General features: G+C 35.9%; 1 protein-coding gene across 4 annotated transcripts in view; it reads left to right on the plus strand.

Annotated features, from left to right (window-relative positions):
- The first annotated feature begins 881 nt into the window (after window positions 1-881).
- Window positions 882-20566, plus strand: part of LOC141550393 (phospholipid-transporting ATPase ABCA3-like) — a 187647-nt gene continuing 167962 nt past the window's right edge. The window contains exon 1 of one of the 4 annotated variants that reach the window (XM_074280994.1): window positions 882-970. The gene's annotated coding sequence lies outside the window, so the exon portion shown is untranslated. Of the gene's footprint in view, window positions 1086-1404; window positions 1426-20566 lie in introns of those variants that run through there. The other 3 variants (XM_074280997.1, XM_074280995.1, XM_074280996.1) reach the window with 3 other exon arrangements.

Here is a 20566-nt window from a genome sequence, read left to right on the forward strand (position 1 = left end):
TATGCATGGGTAATTTTACAACTTTGACAATTGCCAAAACTTTTGTTCTAATTTTTCTCCTCCCTTCCCCCCCCTCAGATGGCAGGTTGACCAATACATGTTCAATATGTTAAAGTATAAATTAAATACAATATATGTATACATGACCAAACAGCTGTTTTGCTGTACAAAAAGAGTCGGACTTTGAGATAGTGTACAACTAGCCTGTGAAGGAAATCCAAAATGCAGGCGGACAAAATTAGAGGGATTGGGAGTTTTATGGAGTGGAACTCCCAACTTTCTGATTATTATTATGGGTGAAACACTAAATCCTTTTTTGGGATTCTGAGTAAATGCCATTTCTCTTTTCTCTCTTCTTCTCCCTGTCTCTCCCATCTCTTTAAAGTAAATGTCTATCAAAAGTTTTTTAAAAGTGAAAAAAATTCCTCAAAGAGCTGTCCCTTCACTTCACCTCAGTCATCCCCTAGACAGGAAAGGAGTGCAGGCTGAGTACCAGGCCTTCCCATAGCTACTCAGGAGGGGGGTGGGGGTGGCTCATGTGGCGCCAGGCCTTCTGTCCACATAAGAGCACCAGGCCTTTAGTCTGTAAGGCTCAGCTTCCGGCCTCGGACACTTTCTAGCTGAGTGACCCTGGGCAAGTCACTTAACCCTGTTTGCCTTCATTTCCTTATCTGCAAAATGAGTCGAAAACCATTCTTATTATCTTTGCCACAGAGACCCCAAATGGGGTTACGCGGAATCGCGGAATCGGATAGGCCTGAAAAGTGACTAAATGACAAAAAGACTGCGATGGCGCCCGGAGAGCCCTCTCACCCGACTCTGCAGGGCCCGGCAAGCGCTCCACGCGTACGCGAAGCACGGCCCTCCGGTGTCACGAGGCACGGCCCTCGGCCGTTGGAGAGCCCGTGCTCTCGCGAGGGCTCACTCCCCGGGTTTTCTCACGCCCTCTCTCGGCGGCGGCGCAGCGGTTGTGAGTATTTGGGGACGGTAGAGCTGGGAGGCGGGGTGGGGGGGAGACTCTCGCGAGTTCTCAGTTGGGTAAGGCAAGAAAACTGTGGCCTTTCTTCGCTCTTTCTAACCGCCTGGTGAGTGCCGCCTTACGCCTCCGGCTCCCCCGTCTTTCAACGTGTATGTACAGTGGGCCTGTACTTTCTGCAGCGCTTGCCCTGCCCCCTACCCCCTCCCGTAGTGCTCTCCAGCCTTTGCGCCCCCTGTCCGGTCTGAATCGTGCCTGGGAAATTGTAAATGGACTGAAGGGCGGAGCTTCCTAAAGGGCTCTGGAGCCGGAAGGTGGGGGTGGAGATTCCTGGGGTCACAGGATTTGGTCCAATCAAGGAAAGATCAAGTCCCCTCTCCTCACTTTACAGATCAGAAGCCCGAGGCCTTAGAGAGTCAGATGGCCTTGTCCTACAAAGTAGGGATCGGGTAAGATTTAAACCTTCAGCCTCTCGCTTGAGATGCTTTGCGTTCCTGCATCGTGTTCTCAGGTTGTGTACCCGTTTTAGGATGCAGAAAATCCCCAAATCTTTGTGAGCAGCTTGGATGTCCGCTCAGCTGCAAGTCTGTTACAGCTGGTCATCACGTAATCTTGTGGTTGTTCTGTTCGGTGTTTTCTTGGTTCTGCTCACTTCACTTAGCGTCAGTTCGTGTAAGTCTCTCCAGGCCTCTCTGAAATCAGCCTGCTGGTTATTTCTTACGGAACAATAATATTCCATAACATTCATATACCTCAATTTATTCAGCCATTCTCCAATTGATGGGCAGCCACTCAGTTTCCAGCTCTGCCACAAACCTTTTTGCACAAGGGAGTCCTTTTCCTTTTTTAAGGTGTCTTTGGGATACCGCCCAGTAGGCACGTGGCTGGATAAGAGGTATGCACAGTTTAATAGTCCTTTGGGCATAGTTCCGAATTGCTCTCCAGAATGATTGGATCACTTCACAACTCCGTGATAGATGCATTCATGTCCCACAGACTCCCAATTCTTATAAGACAACCAGCGCAGACACTTGGATGTGTCAAAAGTCACTAAGTATATAAACCAGTAATGAAATCTAGCTGATTGATTCTTGTCAAAATGACTACTTCCCGAAGAACAGAATTTTCATTGGCCTGTATTTGAGAGGCCTATACTGCCTGTTTTTATTGTTAAAAAAAAAATTATAATTATGTGATTCTATAGTTCTTAGCATGTGCCTGTTGCAGAGGTTTTCAGTTTTTTCCTCAGGTGAAGATCCTGAGAAAAAAGCTTTTCCCAATGTTTCTCACCATTTTCTTGATCTTTAAGCCAATGTACCTGCAGCTTCCTCCACAGGTTTTTCCTTCCAATAGAATTATTTCCCACACACTTCTAGTGATACCACAGCACTATATACTTAGTATTCTAGTCTAGCTTCTTTCAACTTTTTCCACCTGTGACCCATTTTCACCTGAAAGTTTTTATATAATGCTGGTAACAAAGGTTTACAAAATAGGCTTCCAAATCAAACATTCACTGATAATAAATCATAAAGTTATTTTTAAAACAATTTTTTGATATACACATAATTTTTCCTTTTACTAAAGATTAAATTAAAGATTAAAGATATTAAAGCAAACATGAATACTACTGAGATGGATGGGTTTATTTATAAACAATTAAATCTTAGTGGAATTTTTTATGACCTCCACATTCAATTACGTGATCCCCTGTAGAGTTACCACCTACAGTTAAAGAAGTTTTGTTCCTGGGGCAACTAGGTGATGAAGTGCATAGAGTGCTTGCTGGCTCTGAAGTCAGGAGGACCTGAGTTTCAAATCTGTCCCCAGACACTTAACACTTCCTACCTGTGTGACCCGGGTCAAGTCACTTAACCCCAACTGCCTCAGCCCCTCCCCCCCTAAAGGTTCTAGTCTGTGTATTCATTAATCAGTTTCCTCAGATATCTCCCACATCTCCCTCTTCATAATCCTTGAAGCAGGTATTTATTAAACATGTTTTCTGTCTTCACTTTGCTGTATTCTACAAGAAATGAAAAGAAAGCAGAAGATTCAAAGAAATGGAACAATGGAGAATGAACAGGAGATCACTTTCTAGATTAAGAGAGGCGAAACAGAAACTTCTTAAGGAGTGAACCTTTGGGGAGGGAATTTCTATGTGTTATGAGAGATTGGGAAGAACGCTTTTGAGATAATTGAGATTTATTTCTAACATGGAAACCAAAGCTACCAAAAAAAAAATTCTCCATTAGCTATTTGGGAATTTGATGGGGCAGGAATCCATATTATACTTTTTAAAAATCTCAGATGGAACAAAAATGAAACTATACATAGGCTGAATTCTGATGCTATTTTTAAGAGATGTGAAATGAGTCTAATTTTTTGTTTTATCACCTGATCCCTGCTTATATGCAGATATCACATATCCTACTCAAGGACCTGAAGTCAGGAAGATCTGAGTGCAAATCGTCCCTCAAATATTGGCTTTGTGACTCTGGGCAAGTCATTTAACCTCTTTCTCAGTTTCTTTTTTCATACAACAGGGATAATAATAACACTTGCCTTCTAAGAATATCATGAAAATAAAATGAGATTATATTTTTAAGCACTTTGTGAACTTTAAAGTGCTATGTTTTTGTATTTTCCCCCATTTATATGTAAAAACATTTTTTTTGTTATACATGTACACTCATTTCTTACATATTTCCAGAAAAAAATCATAATAAAAGGGAAAAACCAGGGAGAGAGAAATAAAAAAAAAAAAAGGTGTAAATAGCATGTGTTGATCTACATTCAGTTTTCAGACAAAATAAACAGTTTTATCCCTGGGATGCTGATGGCATTTTCCATCCAAAGTTTATTGGGATGATCTTAGATAACTGAAGTGCTGAGAAGAACCACGTCTATCATAGTTGATCTTCGCACAATCCTACTGTTTTTCTGGTTCTGCTTGCTTCAGTCAGCATTTGTTCATGTAAATCTTTTCATGTCTTTGTAAAATCATTTTACATTTTTATCATTTTTTATAGAAAAATATCCCATTACTTTCTTATTTCATAACTTATTCAAACATTCCTCAATTGATGACCATCTACTCATTTTCCAATTTCTTACCATCTCAAAAAGAGCTGCTCTAAAAATTTTTGTGCATATGAGTCCTTTTCCCTCTTTTATTTCTTTGGAATACAGACCCAAGAGTGCTACTGCTGGTTCAAAGGGTATGCACAGTTTTATAGCTCTTCAGACATAGTTCCAAATTGCTTTCCAGAATGGTTAGATCACTTCACAACTCCTCCAACAATGCATTAGTGTCTCAGTTTTCCCAACTCCCTTCCATTTATCATTATCTTTTCCTCTCATCTTAGCCAATCTGATTAGTGGGAGGTGGTACTTCAGATTTCTCAGAGAGAAATTTGTATTATCTACAGTGATTTAGATCATTTTTTCTTATGAACTGGAAGTAGCTTTAATTTCATCATCTGAAAAATTATCTGTTCATATTCCCTATTATCAAATGGGGAATGACTTACATTTTTAGAAATTTGACTTCAGTTCTCTATATATTTTAGAAATGAGATCTTTATCAGAAACACTGACTATAAAAATTGTTTCCTAGTATTCTGCTTCCCTTTTAAACTTGGCTGCATTGGTTTTGTTTGTGCAAAAACTTTTAATTTAATATAATCAAAATTATCCATTTTGCACTTCATAATGTTCTCTAGTTCTTGTTTGGTAATAAATTCCTTCTCCAAAGATCTGACAGGTAAACTATTCCTTGTTCTCTTATTTTTCTTAATAGTATCACCCTTTATACCTAAATCATGTACCAATTTTGCCTTATCTTGATATATGGGGTGTGAGATATAGGTCTAGTATGAGTTTCTGATGTATTATTTTCCAGTATTCCCAAAATTGTCAAAATAGTGAATTCTTAAGTCTTTGAACTTATAAAATAGTAAATTACTATAGTCATTGATTATTGTGTCATGATACAATGACATAAGTATCAGATGCTTTTGATGATTGCTGCTTTATAATACAGTCTGATACTGCTAGGTTACCATCCTTTGCAAATTTTTTTCATTAATTTCCTTGATATTTTTGACCTTTTTTCTAGATGAATTTTGTTATCATTTTTTCCTAGCTCTTAAAATAATTTTTTTGGAAGTTTGATTGATATGGCATGGAATAAATAGACTAATTTAGGTAGAATTGTCATTTTTATTTTATAACCATGTCCTACCCATGAGCATTTGATATTTTTCCAGTTGTTTAAATCTGACTTAATTTGTGTGGAAAGTATTTTATAATTGTGTTCATATAGTTCCAGGGTTTGTCTTGGCAGATAGACTCCCAAAGATTTTATTTTGCATACAGTTATTTTAAATGGAATTTCTCTTTCTATCTCTTTCTGCTGGGCTGTGTTACTAACATATAGAAATGCTGATGATTTATGTGTGGATCTTATTTTATATCCTGCAACTTCACTAATGTTGTTAATTGTTTGGGGTTGATTTTCTAGAATTCTCTAAATATACTATCATCTCATCTGCAAAGAGTGATAGTTTTATTTCCTCATTGTCGTCTCTAATTCCTTCTGTTTCTTTTTCTTTTGTTATTACTAGAGCCAACATTTCTAGTATAGTATTGAATAATCACAGTAATAATGGGCATCCTTGTTTCATCCCTGATCTTATTGGGAATGCTTCCAGCTTCTTCCCATTACAAATAATGTTTGCTGATAGTTTTAGGTAGATGCTACTTAACATTTTAAGGAAAACTCCATTTATTCCTATGAACTATAGTATTTTTAATGGGAATGGGTGCTGTATTTTGTCAAAATCTTTTTCTACATCTATTGAGATTATCATATGACTTAAATCTGTTAACAGTTTTGTCATTGGTATTATCAATTATGCCAGTAATTTTCCCTATATTGAACCAGTCCTGCATTTCTCATTTAAGTCCCACTTGATCAGAGTATATTATCCTGAAGATAAGTTATTGTAATTTCTTTGCTAATATTTTATTTAAAAATTTTACATCAATATTCATTTGGGAGATTAGTCTATAATTTTCTTTCTCTGTTTTGGTTCTTTCTAGTTTAGGTATCAGCACCATATTTGTATCATAAAAGGAATTTGGCAGGACTAATGAGTCCATTCTTTGCCTGTTTTTCCAAATAGTTTATAGAATATTTGGAATTAATTGTTCTTTAAATGTTTAGTAGAATTCAGTTGTAAATCCATTTGGCCCTAGAGATTTTTTTCTTATGTTCATTGATGACTTGTTCAGTTTTTTTTTTTTTTTTTCTAAAATGAGATTTTAAGTTTTGTATTTCTGTTCCATTAATCTGGGCAATTTATCTTTCTATAAATATTCATCTATTTCAATTAGTTTGTCAGATTTGTTTTGCATACAGGTGGATAAAATAATCTTATAATTATTGCTTCAGTTTCTTCTTCATTGGTAATAATTTTTCATTTTTGATTCTGGTGATTTGGGTTTTTTTCTTTTTCTAATCAAATTAGAAAGGTTTATTTATTTTGTTATTTTTCAACTTTATTAATCTTTCCTTTGATTTTTAGAATTTCTAATTTTGTATTTAACGGGGGGGGGGGATTTAATTTGTTCTTTTTCTAACTTTTTTTACTTGTTCAATTCATTAATCTTTTTTTCTTTATTTTACTCATGTAAGTATTTAGAGATATAAAATTTCCTCTAAAAACTGCATTGGCTGTATCCCATAAATTTTGGTATGTTGTTCATTATTGTCATTCTCTTGAATAAAATCCTGAAATAGGATTGTAAGCCATACTGTTGTTATATCATGTTTTAAGACCCAGAAGAATGTTTCTCTGCTGACATAGAAGGTATCATTGTTACCATGAATCAGAAAGATTTCATCATGGGATAATTGTATTACATCAACCATAGACCGATTTCTGTAAACTTACTATCTCTATTCATAGCCTTATATAAGTTCAGCTTTTTGCCAAAGGTTCAGATAATGTTTTTGCCATGTGCTGCAAGAAATGGCTCTCCATCCAGTAATTGATGTAAGCTCCTAAAAAATACTGTTACACTTTATAATTTTATTCCTTCTGCCTAATATAGTGTCTGGCACATATTAAATGCTTAGTTAAGTGCTTATTGGTATACACTAATTATTGTTGTAATGTTCTGTTTCTCTAAGTTGTAATCGTTCTCTGGGGGCAGGATTTTTTTTTTTCCCCCCTGAGGCTGGGGTTAAGTGACTTGCCCAGGGTCACACAGCTAGGAAGTGTTAAGTGTCTGAGACTAGATTTGAACTTGGATCCTCCTGAATTCAAGGCTGGTGCTCTATCCACTGTGCCACCTAGCTGCCCCAGGGGGCAGGATTCTTTGGAGAGTTTCTGGAGGCAGCCTTAGTTTTAATTCCAGTTCAGTAATCCCAAATCCATCGAGGAGTTAAAATCCAGATCCTTTATTGTGTCCTTCAAAGTCTTGAATCTTTTCCAGGGGTCCAGCTAGCTTTAATAGCTCTTGTCAGAATGTCTCCAACCAGATTCAGTCTCTAGCTCCCTCTAAATCCAAAGCCTTCAGCCAGCACGGAGGTAGACGTGGGAATGAATCAGACTCTGCTTCCAAGAGTGTGGGATTGTGGGTCCTAGTTGTGAATCTCCGGGAAGACCATGAGCAGGCTAATCCTTTAGACTTGTGAATCAGCTGGACTTTCTGAATCTCCTTGAGCTTCCCTGAAGTTCTCCCGGAAACTTGATCCAATCCAGACTTTGATCCTCTTCCCACTGAATCCTGGCTTCTTATATACTCCCAGAGAATGGGCTTGTGGGTACTCCCTGGGGTTGTGGGAGCTCCTTAAAGGACCAATGAGCGAACTCCTTTAAAGTTGTAAACTCTTTTAAAGGTTTGAACTCCTTTTAAAGGTGTGAAAGGTATGAATTTTGAACTAGAGAATTGTTAAGTACCATGCTAAATTAGACAGCCGACTTAACATCTTGTAAGTATCCTAACAATTGTGAGGTAATTTGTTCTTTAAAAATAATACATTATTAATGATTTTTATTTCACCTCCATTTCCCAATATATGTATTTTTCTTCCTCTCCTAGAGAGTCAGATCAAATTAAATATAGTTAACAAGCATTTATTAAGTAACTATTATGTGCCAAGTAAGGCAAAGAAAAAAAAAGGTCCATCCCTCCTAAGGAACTCTCACAGTCTACTGAAGGAGGTAACATTCAAAAAGCTATATATGAACAAGCTATATACAGGATAAGTTAGAAATAATCCATGGAAGTAAGATAGTAGAATTAATGGAAATTGGGGAGGTAAGATTTTAACTGAAACATAAAAGAAAACAAGAGAAGCTAGATAATGGAGATATCTTATATCATTCTAGATATGAGAAACAGCCAGTGAAAATACTTGGAGTAGGGATATGGAATGTCCTGTTTGAGCAACCTCAGGGAGGCCAGTCACTAGACTGAAAAGTATTTGGAGAAGAGAATAAGGTATAAGAAGATTGGAAAGGTAGGGAAGGGGGCAGGTTATGAAAGCCAAACAGAAGATTTTGTATTTGATCCTGAAAGTAATGGGGAACCACTGAAATTATTAAATGAAAAGAAGGGGGTTTCAGGAAGATTAATTTGCCTGCTGAGTAAAAGACAAAATAATGTGGGTAGAGAATTGAAGCAGAGAGACCAATCTGAAAGCTATTGTGTGTGAAGTTAGTCCAGGTATCTGGTTATATTATGATTATAAAGCAACTCTTTTTGTCAGTTGTTTTAAGAGGAGAAAAAGATTTGGAACGAATCTATTCATTATCCCAGTTTTGCAAAAGATATGAGAGGTGGATATTCATAACTCTACTTTGGGACCAAACTTCAGTTTCAAGTTTTTTTTTTTTCCATTTATATTATTCTAATTATTGTAAAGATTGTTTTCCTAGTTCTGATTATTTTACTTTGTATTACATTTTAGTAGTCTATCTATGCTCCTCTCTCTTCTTCATACTTAATGTTTCTACCTGGTAGGCAATTTTGTTTCTAGTTTCTTATTGCCACAAATATATGTAGTAATATTATAAGAGAAAACAATCCCCACCCAAAAATCCCACAGGAAAAATAAAATAAAGTATACTTTGATCTTCATTCAGACTCCATTATTTCTTTCTCTAGAAGTAGATGCCATATTTCATCATAAGTCCTTTAAAATTGTCTTGGATAATTGTATTGCTAAGAATAGTTAAGTCATTTACAATTGATCAACATACAGTATTGTGTATTTCACTTTGCCTCAGTTCATGTGGGTCTTGCCAAATTTTTCTGAAAGCATCTTGCCTATTATTTCTTATAGCCAAAAGCATTCCATTAAAATAATATACCATAATTTATACAGCATTCCACATATTGATGGGCTTTCCCTCAATTTCTAATTTAACTTTTAACTCATCTGAGACTCAAAATAATTTTATAGCTATATTGAACATGTTAACATTCCCTCCAAACCTTTGATTCAACACTTCATAAATAGTGACACGTCTTGCATGTAGGAGGTAAACCAAGAAGATGCTAGCCAGGGTGCTAGAATAGATCCTGTCACAATTACTGAAAGTCAAAATGATCTCAAAATCTTTTCTCTTTTGTAATATCTATGTTCATACAAAAGTTGAAAGGAACTGCCCACTTTGAAATACAATTTTGTATTTTTTTTTTTTTTTTTTTTTGGTCACCTTTCTATTGTCTTCAACTAGAGAAGTCTTTAGTCAGCACATTGTTATTGGGACCAAAATAGAAGCTTATCCAACTAATTAAAACATGCAGAGTTTGGATTCTATTTGACATACTCTAGAAAACTCAACACCACCTTTATGCTTTTTTTTTAATCTTAATTATGTTTTATATGACTGATAATATAATTGATATGATTTTGCTTGCCTTTACATTGACTGGTAGAGAATGAAAGAAAGGGAGAGAATTTAGAACACAAATTTAAAAAAATGAATGTTATTAATAGTTATAATTAAATTAAAAATTTTAAAAATCCAAAGTGTTCATATTGCTATTAATGTTTAGTCATTTCTCAATGGATTGATATAAGACATGATCTGCAAGTCACCAGGCTTTCTAGTTCAGTAACTTCCTTTAGTCTTCTACCACTCCTCCTGAGTTCAGGTTTATAGACCAATACAGGAATATATTTGTAAATGTTTAACAGTCAGACTCTCTAGAGAAATAAAGTAAGCATTACACTTCTAAGTTTAATCTGCATTATTAACATGTTTATAAGTCTAAACAACAACAAAAAATAAATCAAATCCTCATTTGTAGCAGTGCAAATTTTTGAGGTATAAAATGTTCACATTGAAAATTTAACCCAATAATCCAGCTCTGCTGCTTTCCAGTTTTGTAGAGAAATCAATGTCCAACTTCTTTTGATTTAACTTATGTTGTTCTTTATATTAATGATGCACAAGCTGTCACTTCTTGTTTGATCCAATGTGTTTTTTCATTATGTTGGGCTTTGTGCATCTCTAAAAATAATCAGAAATCGTTTACATCCTCTTTCAGGAATGCTCATTTATTTTTAATTTTTTTTTACTCCTCAAGCCTCTATAGTAAAATTTTTAAATTAATATTGAATCATTTATTTTTATTCTTTTTATTCTTCTTTAACCTTGTATTAAAACAAATTATCCTATATAATTATATTGTAGAGTACGTGCAGGAAAATAAATAAGAATACTGGCAAAATAGGAAAGGGCTAGTTCTGTGAAGAACTTTACATAGCAAGCAGAGGAATTTATATTTCATACCATCTGTGTCTTCTGAAGTATACCAAATAGGAGAGAGATGACATGGTCATATCTATACTTTACTAAAATCACTTTGGATTGGAGAGGTCTTCAGATGCTGGAAATGGGATCAGACTAGGAACTCATTATTCGTAGCACTATAGAGTCCAGGAAGAGTTTGTGAACAGGCAAGAAGAGGTTTCTGACCCCTACGAAACACAACAAAGGGGACAGGTACCAATTAGCTTCTTTGTCACTACCCAGTTCTGGATGGTAGATACAGGATGGACTAAATAGGGAACCTAGATTTTGGAGCAGCAGATGTTTTACTGAGAAAGGAACAGGTTCAGAAATAAATAGTAATACTATAGTTCAGCCCTAGGAGCAGAATATTGACCCCACCCACAGAAGAATAAGAGGACTGGAATTTCAGACCAAAGGAGACCTGCAGTTTTGTCACCAAATCTTGATAGCTTTCCATCTGACTGACAGGGACTAAATCCAGTAGCAGGCCCAAACCCACATCAGATCAAGAGGGCAACATTTGGAATCAAACTATTTTGAGAAAACTGAAAACTTTTGGCCTCCAATCTTTAACATCTTGGAATAACACAACACTCGGACCCCAAGGAAGCAGTATAAAAACCAGCCCAGACCTTTCTTTCAGAAGTGTTAAGAGAGCCCAGTCCTATTATCAGATCTGAAGTTAAATAGTTTAAAAGAGGATACAAACAAAAAGAAAATGCCTCAGGCTGAGGGATGGAATGTCTTGTTCATGGGACAGTAAGGGGCTCAGTGTTATTAGATCTGAGTATGTGGCAGTAAAATATAAGAAGATTGGTAAAGAAAAGAAGAGGTTAGGTTATGAAAGACTTTGGTTGCCAAACCAAACACTTTGTATTTGATCTTAGAAGTAATAAGGAGGAGACTAGGGAAAAGGGGTGACATGGTCAATCCTATAATTTAAGAATAACATTTTAGTGACTGAATAGAGGATGGATTGGATTGAGAGTAGACTTGAGATAGCAGGCCCACTTTTAGACTATTGCAAAAGTCCAGACTTAAGGTAATGAGGGCCTCCTTAAGGATGGTGGCAATGTGAGAGGAGAGAAGGGGACATATCTGAGAGATGTTTCAAAGGTAAAATTAATAGACCGTAGCAACAGATTAGATATGGGAGTAGAGGGTAAGAAATAGTGAGGAATACAGTATTATTCCTAAATTTTAAGCCTAAGAGACTGGGAAAATAATATTCCAGATATTGATAGTAATAAGGAAGTTAGGAGGGGGGAAGGGTTTAGAGGGAGGATTAAAAATTTTAGTTTTGGACATGATTTTAAGCTGTCTGACAGATGTCCAGTTTGATTTGTCAGAAAGGCAATGGAGAAACAAGAGTAGGTAGATTTTGAGAATCATTAGCATAAAAATGGTCACTAAATCAATAGAGTTGATATCACCAATATAAAGAGAGAAAAAAAGGGGAGCCTTTTCTCCATCCTCATTCTCCTTGTCCTCTCTAGAGTTTTTGACACTGTTAATGATAACTCTCTCCTCCTGGATACTTTTTCTCTCTAGGTTTTAAGAGCACAATTCTCTCCTGGTTCTTCCCTTACCTATCCATCCCTCTTTTTCTTTTTCTTTGTTTGATCCTCTCTAGATCATGCTCTTTGGCCATAGATGCCCTAGGATTCTATCCTTGCCCACCTCCAAACTTCCAATTACTGTCAGGGTAGAACCAGTCCTGCACTCAAGAGCATTCCAGTACCAGAGAGGGGTTGAACACCAGGGCAAGAGGAAATGCTAGGTCCTTACTGGCCCCACTCCAGACCCATATTATGGTCCTACAACCTGGTAGTCTGCTCAGCTCCTACTCTCATGTTCCAGGTCATAGATCAAGGATAGTCTAAAAAATGCTGCATGCAGAGATGGTGCTTTTAGGTAGAGAAGCAGAAGTCAAGAGCAGCAGTATGTAGCCAAGACTCCAGCCATAAAGCAGGGGCAGGGACTTATTTCCATCATACAGAGAAATAACCAATGAGAAGCATTTCAGTTGAATGATTGATTTGAAAGCCAGATTGTTGAGGGTTTAGAGGAGATATTGAAAGTTAAGGAAGTAGAGGTAAAGTGTAGATGACTTTTTCAAAAAATTTAACTTAAATGAGAAAGAAAACTACAAGAAGGGTAGATGATGGTTTTGTTTGTTAACAATTAGACTTGGATGTATTTGTAGGTAATGAAGGGAAATGAGTAATTAGGGAGAAAGATTGACTACGGGTTAAAGAAGAGTAGTGAGTATAGGATCAAAGGAACATAACTGAAAAGTTGACTGGCAACCACTGGAGCAAAAGAGAAATTAGTGAAAAGATTAATGAGATGAAGTGAAGAAGAGTGAGATGAGAAGGGAGCAGAGAGACTTTCTAGTGAATTGCCTCAATTTCTTTGTTGAAGGATGAGTAATGTCAGCTGAGAGGATAGGTAATAGAGATGGATACTTGAGAGGTTTGAGAAGAGAATGCTGTGTTGAGTAGAATAGAGAATGACTTTTGGAATGGAAGAATTGCCTTGATATAGTGAAATCCCAGTTGATATTAACTAACATAAATTTGTAGTATACTTATGATTTCAACCAGCTCCATTTAATATATGTGAAAAGTAACAAAGTAAGCTTGTAGAAAAAGTATTACACGTTTGGAGTTTTGGTAATAAGTGATGCGGGCTTAGCCTCTTTAAGATTCCTTGTCTGATCTCCAACTTCCTTTGGGACTGACCTTTGATTTCAAGATCTGGTCAAAACCACTCCTTTGTATTCCAAGGGAAGAGATCCATATCTGAGCCAGTTTGGGCTGTACCCAGCCCCCACCTGATCTGAGCTGGTTTGGGTTTTCAGCCTCCATTTTAATGATCTGCTCAGATAGCCCAACTCCTACCTGGTGGGTTCTGGAGCTAGAGGAATCAACCTGGGCTCCACCCATATGCCTCTTCAAGCAGATAAAAGAGCCAAGTGGGAATCATCCCTTGGCGGAGAGTTGAAAGATGCCAGCATCACAGACTCTCTGTCCCGCTGCTTTTGGTGTATATCTTCCTCTATCTAATGCCTTTTACTAACCAGACTTTTCAAAGCCTGCAATAAACCTCTTTTTATCAATTTAGGTTTTCGGGCCTGTAAATTCATTTACAGGGGACTCTTGCTGCCGCTAGACCTCATTTAACTTTGTATCCTTGTGCCGAATCCAAAGAGGTGCAGGGGAGCTCCATTTGATTTCCTGTACCCCAATCCTGCCACTAGAACTCAATTAATCCTAGTTTTAATGAGGTATAGACCTCATCATTAGGTATATCCCTCATCAATCGGACAAGGAAGCTGCAGTTAGACATGAGAGAAAGGGATTTGACAGGAAGCCTTAACCTTTTGACTTTTACTTTCATTGATTAATTAAGGTAATTTCAAATTTTTAATATGCTTTTTTGCCCCTGGACTTCTTACTTGCCTTTAATTGACCAATATGGCTCAAATTTTCTGTAGCTGGTGATTGAAGTAATCTTCCATTGCCTTTCTGCAGAAGTCCCTTAATTTACCTTTACGGTGGTGTTTGAAATTTTTTATGAGGCTTCCTTGTTAGCGCCCCCTTTGTTTCTTACTTAGATCACAGCTGCCACATACTAATAATATATTTGGATTCTAAAATATCTGTACATTCTCTACCAAATACTGTAGAAAAATGAGTTTGTTCGGTGTTCTCCTGGTTCTGTTCACTTCATTTTGCATCACTTCATGTAAATCTTTCCAAATTTTTCTATAAGTATCCTGCTTGTAATTTCTTATAGCACAATAATATTCCATCATAATTACGTATCACAACTTGGTTAGCTATTCCCTAATTGATGGGCATTGCTTCAATTTTCAATTCTTTGCCACCACTAAAAGAGCTGCTTTAATATTTTTGTACAAATTGGTCTTTTCTTCCCTTCCCCCTTTTTTAATCTCTTGAGAATACTATATAATAGGGATATCACTGGGTCAAAGGATATTCACATTTTTTAAAATAAATTTTTATTATATATTTTTTTATAATATTATCCCTTGTATTCATTTTTCCAAATTATCCCCCCCTCCCTCTACTCCCTCCCCCCGATGACAGGCAATCCCATACATTTTACATGTGTTACAATATAACCTAGATACAATACATGTGTGTAAATACCATTTTCTTGTTGCACAATAAGCATTAGATTCCGAAGGTACATGTAACCTGGGCAGACAGATATTAGTGCTAACAATTTACATTCTCTTCCTATTGTTTCTTCTCTGGGTGTAGCTACCTCTGTCCATCATTGATCAACTGGAAGTGAGTTGGCTCTTCTTTATGTTGAAGATTTCCACTTCCATCAGAATATATCCTCATACAGTATTGTTGTTGAAGTGTACAGTGATCTTCTGGTTCTGCTCATTTCACTCAGCATCAGTTGATGTAAGTCTCTCCAAGCCTCTCTGTATTCCTCCTGCTGGTCATTTCTTACCGAGCAATAATATTCCATAACCTTCATATACCACAATTTACCCAACCATTCTCCAACTGATGGACATCCATTCATCTTCCAGTTTCTAGCTACAACAAAAAGAGCTGCCACAAACATTTTGGCACATATATATCTCTTTCCGCTCTTTAGTATTTCTTTGGGATATAAGCCCAGTAGTAGCACTTGCTGGGTCAAAGGGTATGCACAGTTTGATAACTTTTTGGGCATAGTTCCAAATTGCTCTCCAGAATGGCTGGATTCTTTCACAACTCCACCAGCAATGTATTAGTGTCCCAGTTTTCCCACATCCCCTCCAACATTCATCATTATTTGTTCCTGTCATCTTAGCCAATCTGACAGGTGTGTAGTGGTATCTCAGAGTTGTCTTAATTAGCATTTCTCTGATCAGTAGTGATTTGGAACACTCTTTCATGTGAGTGGATATAGTTTCAATTTCTTCCTCTGAGAATTGTCTGTTCATATCCTTTGACCATTTATCAATTGGAGAATGGTTCGGTTTCTTATAAATTAGGGTCAGTTCTCTATATATTTTGGAAATGAGATCTTTGTCAGAACCTTTGCTTTTAAAAATATTTTCCCAATTTGTTACTTTCCTTCTAATCTTGTTTGTATTAGTATTATTTGTACAGAAACTTTTTAGTTTGTTGTAATCAAAACCTTCTATTTTGTGATCAATAATGATCTCTAGTTCTCCTCTGGTCATAAATTCCTTCCTCCTCCACAGGTCTGAGAGGTAGACTATCCTCTGTTCCTCTAATCTGTTTATGATTTCATTCTTTATGCCTAAATCATGGACCCATTTTGATCTTATCTTGGTATATGGTGTTAAGTGTGGATCCATATCTAATTTCTGCCATATTAATTTCCAGTTTTCCCAACAGTTTTTTCCAAATAATGAATTTTTATCCCTAATGTTGGTATCTTTGGGTTTGTCAAAGATTAGATTGCTATAGATGTACCCTTTTTTGTCCTTTGTATCTAATCTGTTCCACTGATCTACCGGTCTATTTCTTAGCCAATACCAAATGGTTTTGGTGACTGCTGCTATATAATATAGCTTTAGATCAGGTACACTTAGACCACCTTCCTCTGAGTTTTTTTTCATTAGTTCCCTTGCAATTCTCGACCTTTTATTCTTCCATATGAATTTTGTTGTTATTTTTTCTAGGTCATTGAAATAGTTTCTTGGGAGTCTGATTGGTATAGCACTAAATAAATAGATTAGTTTGGGGAGTATTGTCATCTTTATTATATTCGCTCGGCCTATCCAAGAGCACTGAATGTCTTTCCAATTATTTAGATCTGACTTTATTTTTGTGGCAAGTGTTTTGTAGTTTTTCTCATATAATTCCTGACTTTTCTTTGGTAGATGGATTCCCAAATACTTTATACTCTCAACATTTGTTTGGAATGGGATTTCTCTTTGTATCTCTTGCTGTTGCATTTTGTTAGTGATATATAAAAATGCTGAGGATTTATGTGGATTTATTTTGTAGGATATTCACATTTTTATAGCACTTTGGGCATAGTTCCAAATTGCTCTCTAGGTTATTTTTTCACATCCTTTCCAGTATTTGTTATTTTTCTTTTTGTGCTATTAGCCAATCTGACAGGTTTTTAGTGGTACTTCAAAGTTATTTTAATTTGCATTTCCCTAATAGTGATTTGGAACATTTTTTCATGTGAATACAGGTAACTTTAATTTCTTCCTCTGAAAACTGGCTCTTCATATCCTTTGGCCATTTATTAACTGGGGAATGACTTTTATTTTTATAAATTTGACTCTATTCCCTATTTATTTGAGAAATACTTTGTCAGAGGTTCTTGCTGTGTAAAATTTTTTTCCCTTCTAATTTTGGCTAAATTACTTTTGTTTGCAAAAATGCCTTTTAACTTGATGTAATAAAAATTATCTTTTTACTTTTCAAAATCCTCTATTTTAGAAATAAACTCTTTCCTTATCCACAGATCTGACAGATACATTTTTCTATGCTCCTCTAATTTATTATACTTATCACCTTTTATGTCAAAATCATTTATCCATTTTGGCCTTATCTTTGTATGTGATATAAAATATTGGTCTTTGACTTGTTTCTGTCAAACTGCTTTACAGTTTTATCTGGAAATTTTTGTCAGATGTTGAGTTCTTACTCCCAAATTTTGGCTCTTTGGGTTTATCAAATACTGAATTGCTACTAATTATGAGTAATTTACAATTGTGTATTTTGTACCTAATGTGTCCCATTTATCCTCCATTCTTTTTTCTTAGCCAGTACCAGCTTATTTTGATGATTACTACTTTGTAATACTATTTGAAATCTGGAACTGCTAGGCCACCTGCCTTCACTTTTTTCTTTTTATTTGTTCCTTTGATATTCTTGGTTTTTTGTTCTTACAAATGAATTTTGTTGCTTTTTTTTTTTTTTAGCTTACTAAAACAATTTGTTGGTAATTTAGTTATTATGACAATAAGTAGGTTAATTAAGATAGAATAATAGTTTTTATCTTATTGGCTTAGTTTGTCTGTGAGCAATTACTATTTCTCCAGTTTTTTAAATATATTTTTATTTGTGTGAAAAGTGTTTTGTAATTGTGTTCATATGCTCCCTAAGTTTGTTTTGGTAGGGAGAGTCCCAAGTATTTTACGTTGTCTGCAATAATTTTTAATGCAGTATCTATCTCTTCCTGTGGGGTTTAGTTAGTAATATATAGATAAGGGTTTATTTAAATTAAACCTTGAAACTTTGATGAATTTGTTTAGTTCAATTAGTTTTTTAGTTGATTTTGTAGGATTCTCTAAGCATACCATCATTCATCTGGAAAGAATAATAATTTTGTTTCCTCATTGCCTATTTTTATTCCTTTAATTCCTTTTCCTGGTCTTATTGTTATAGCTACTTTTTCTAATAAAATGTCAAATAATAGTGGTGGTGATTATGGACATACTTTTCTTATTCCTGATCTTACTGGGAAGGCTTCCCCTTAAAGATAATGCTTGCTTTTGGTTTTAGTTAGATACTACTGATGAGGTTTGGAGTAGGGCAGAGAGTTGTGGGAACTCCCTTCTGGTTGACGCAGGTCCTTCGTAAATGAATTTATGAACCCGAAAAGTTAGAGTAGCAAAAGAAGTTTATTGGCACTGGGAAGTCAGCTTTTGCAGGCTGACTTCCTTAGTAGCAAGGTTCCTGACAGAGAAGTAAAGGTCTAGCAAAGAAGTCCTGACAGACAGAAAGATAAAGTTCCTGGCAAAGAAATCTGGACAGAGAGGTAAAGAGGGGAGTGGTCCTGTTACAGAAATAGATGAGAGAGATAAAGAGGGGCTGGCATTGAGAAGAGAATGTCTTCTCAGTGGACAGGGGGTTGTCACAGGCAGATGGCATGGTTCCTGCTTTTGGCCCTCTGCAAAGGTATTGAGCCCAGTTGCCTCTTTTTTATAATTGAAACTTTGGCTAGAAGCTGGGGAAAGTTTGAGTTGAAATCAAAATAGAGAATCTTCAAATTGAATGAGTAGGCCTAGACTAATCTTCAATTCAATACAGGGTCAGTAGTATGCCTGTCTCCTCCAGGATAACAAAATGAAACTACTTATCCTGATTCCCTGGGGGGGGGGGGGGGGGGTCTTTTGCAAAGGGAAGGCTTCAAGGAGAGTCTCAAGGAGTTTCTACCTTATGGCTCCCCCCATGTTAGAGAGAGAGAGTGAGTTTCGGGGTTCCCCTATTTATCATTTTGAGAAAGGTTCCATTGATTTCTCATTGTTCAAGCGTGCGTGCGTGCGTGCGTGCGTGTGTGTGTGTGTGTGTGTGTGAGAATAGGAATGGGTATTGTATTTTTTCAAAGGCCTTTGCAGCATCTATTTGCATAATCATATAATTTTTAATGATTTTGTTATTGATAAGATCAATTATGCTGATAATTTTGTTAATAATGAACTAACCCTGCATTCCTGGTATAAATCCTATGTGGGTCCCTCTTTTCCTGAACATTCCTCTTTTTTACCTATCTTTTTTTTGCTTCACCCCACCATAATCCTATAATCTCATCATAATTCCTATATCTTCTATGTAGAATTCTCCTATTTGCTCTAATAAAATGATAAAATTATTAGAAGATACATATATCATCATCCCATATAGAAAAGAAAAGTTTACCTTTGTTAATCCCTTTTATCTTTTTATTCTTTGCTTTATTTGCAAATTTTTATTTGCAGATTATTTATTTGCAAAATTTTATTTATTTAGTCTTTATTTGCAAGGCAGTTTTCTATTCACCTCTGATCTTTTCCTCAGGAATATCTTTAATGTCCTCTATTTCATTAAAATTCCTTTTTTTACTTCTTGAAGGATTATTCTCATACTATCATATTCTAAATCCTCTGCTCCTTTCATATTGTAGCTGCTAAATCTTCTGTCATCCTGATTGTGTCTCCACAGTATTTGAATGGTTTCTTTCTGGTTGCTTGAAAAGTTTTCTCTTTTTTTGGAGAAGGGAAAGGGACCTTTATGTGCAAGAATATTTGTGGCAGCCCTCTTTGTAGTGACCAGAAACTGGAAACTGAGTGGATGCCTATCAGTTGTAGAATGGCTAAATAAATTGTGGTATATGAATATTATGGAATATTATTGTTCTATAAGAAATGACCAGCAGGATGATTTCAGAAAGACCTGGAGAGACTTACATGAACTAATGCTGAGTGAAATTAGCAGAAATCATATACTTCAACAACAATACTATATGATGATCAATTCTGATGGATGTGGCCCTCTTCAACAATGAGATGATCCAAATCAGTTCCAATAGAGCAGTAATGAACTGAACCAGCTACACCCAGCGAAACAACTCTTGGAGAAGACTGAACCACTACATAGAATTCCCAATCCCTCTATTTTTGTCTGCCTGCATTTCTGATTTCCTTCACAGGCTAATTGCACACTATTTCAAAGTCTTAATCTTTATGTACAGCAAAATAACTGTTTGGACATGTACACATAAATTGTATTTAACTTATACTTTAACATATTTAACATGTATTGGTCAACCTGCCATCTGGGGGAGGAGGTGGGGGGAAGGAAGGGAAAAGTTGGAACAAAAGGTTTTGTAATTGTCAATGCTGAAAAATTACCCATGCAATATATCTTGTAAATAAAAAAAAACTATAATAAAAAAATTTTAAAAAAAAGAAAAGTTTTCTCTTTGACTTCTGAAATTTTGACTGTATTATTCATAGTAGATCTTCTTCAGGGAGATGATTGGTGGATTT

This window comes from Sminthopsis crassicaudata, chromosome 1 (genome assembly GCF_048593235.1).
Source record: "Sminthopsis crassicaudata isolate SCR6 chromosome 1, ASM4859323v1, whole genome shotgun sequence".
NCBI classification, from domain to species: domain Eukaryota; kingdom Metazoa; phylum Chordata; class Mammalia; order Dasyuromorphia; family Dasyuridae; genus Sminthopsis; species Sminthopsis crassicaudata.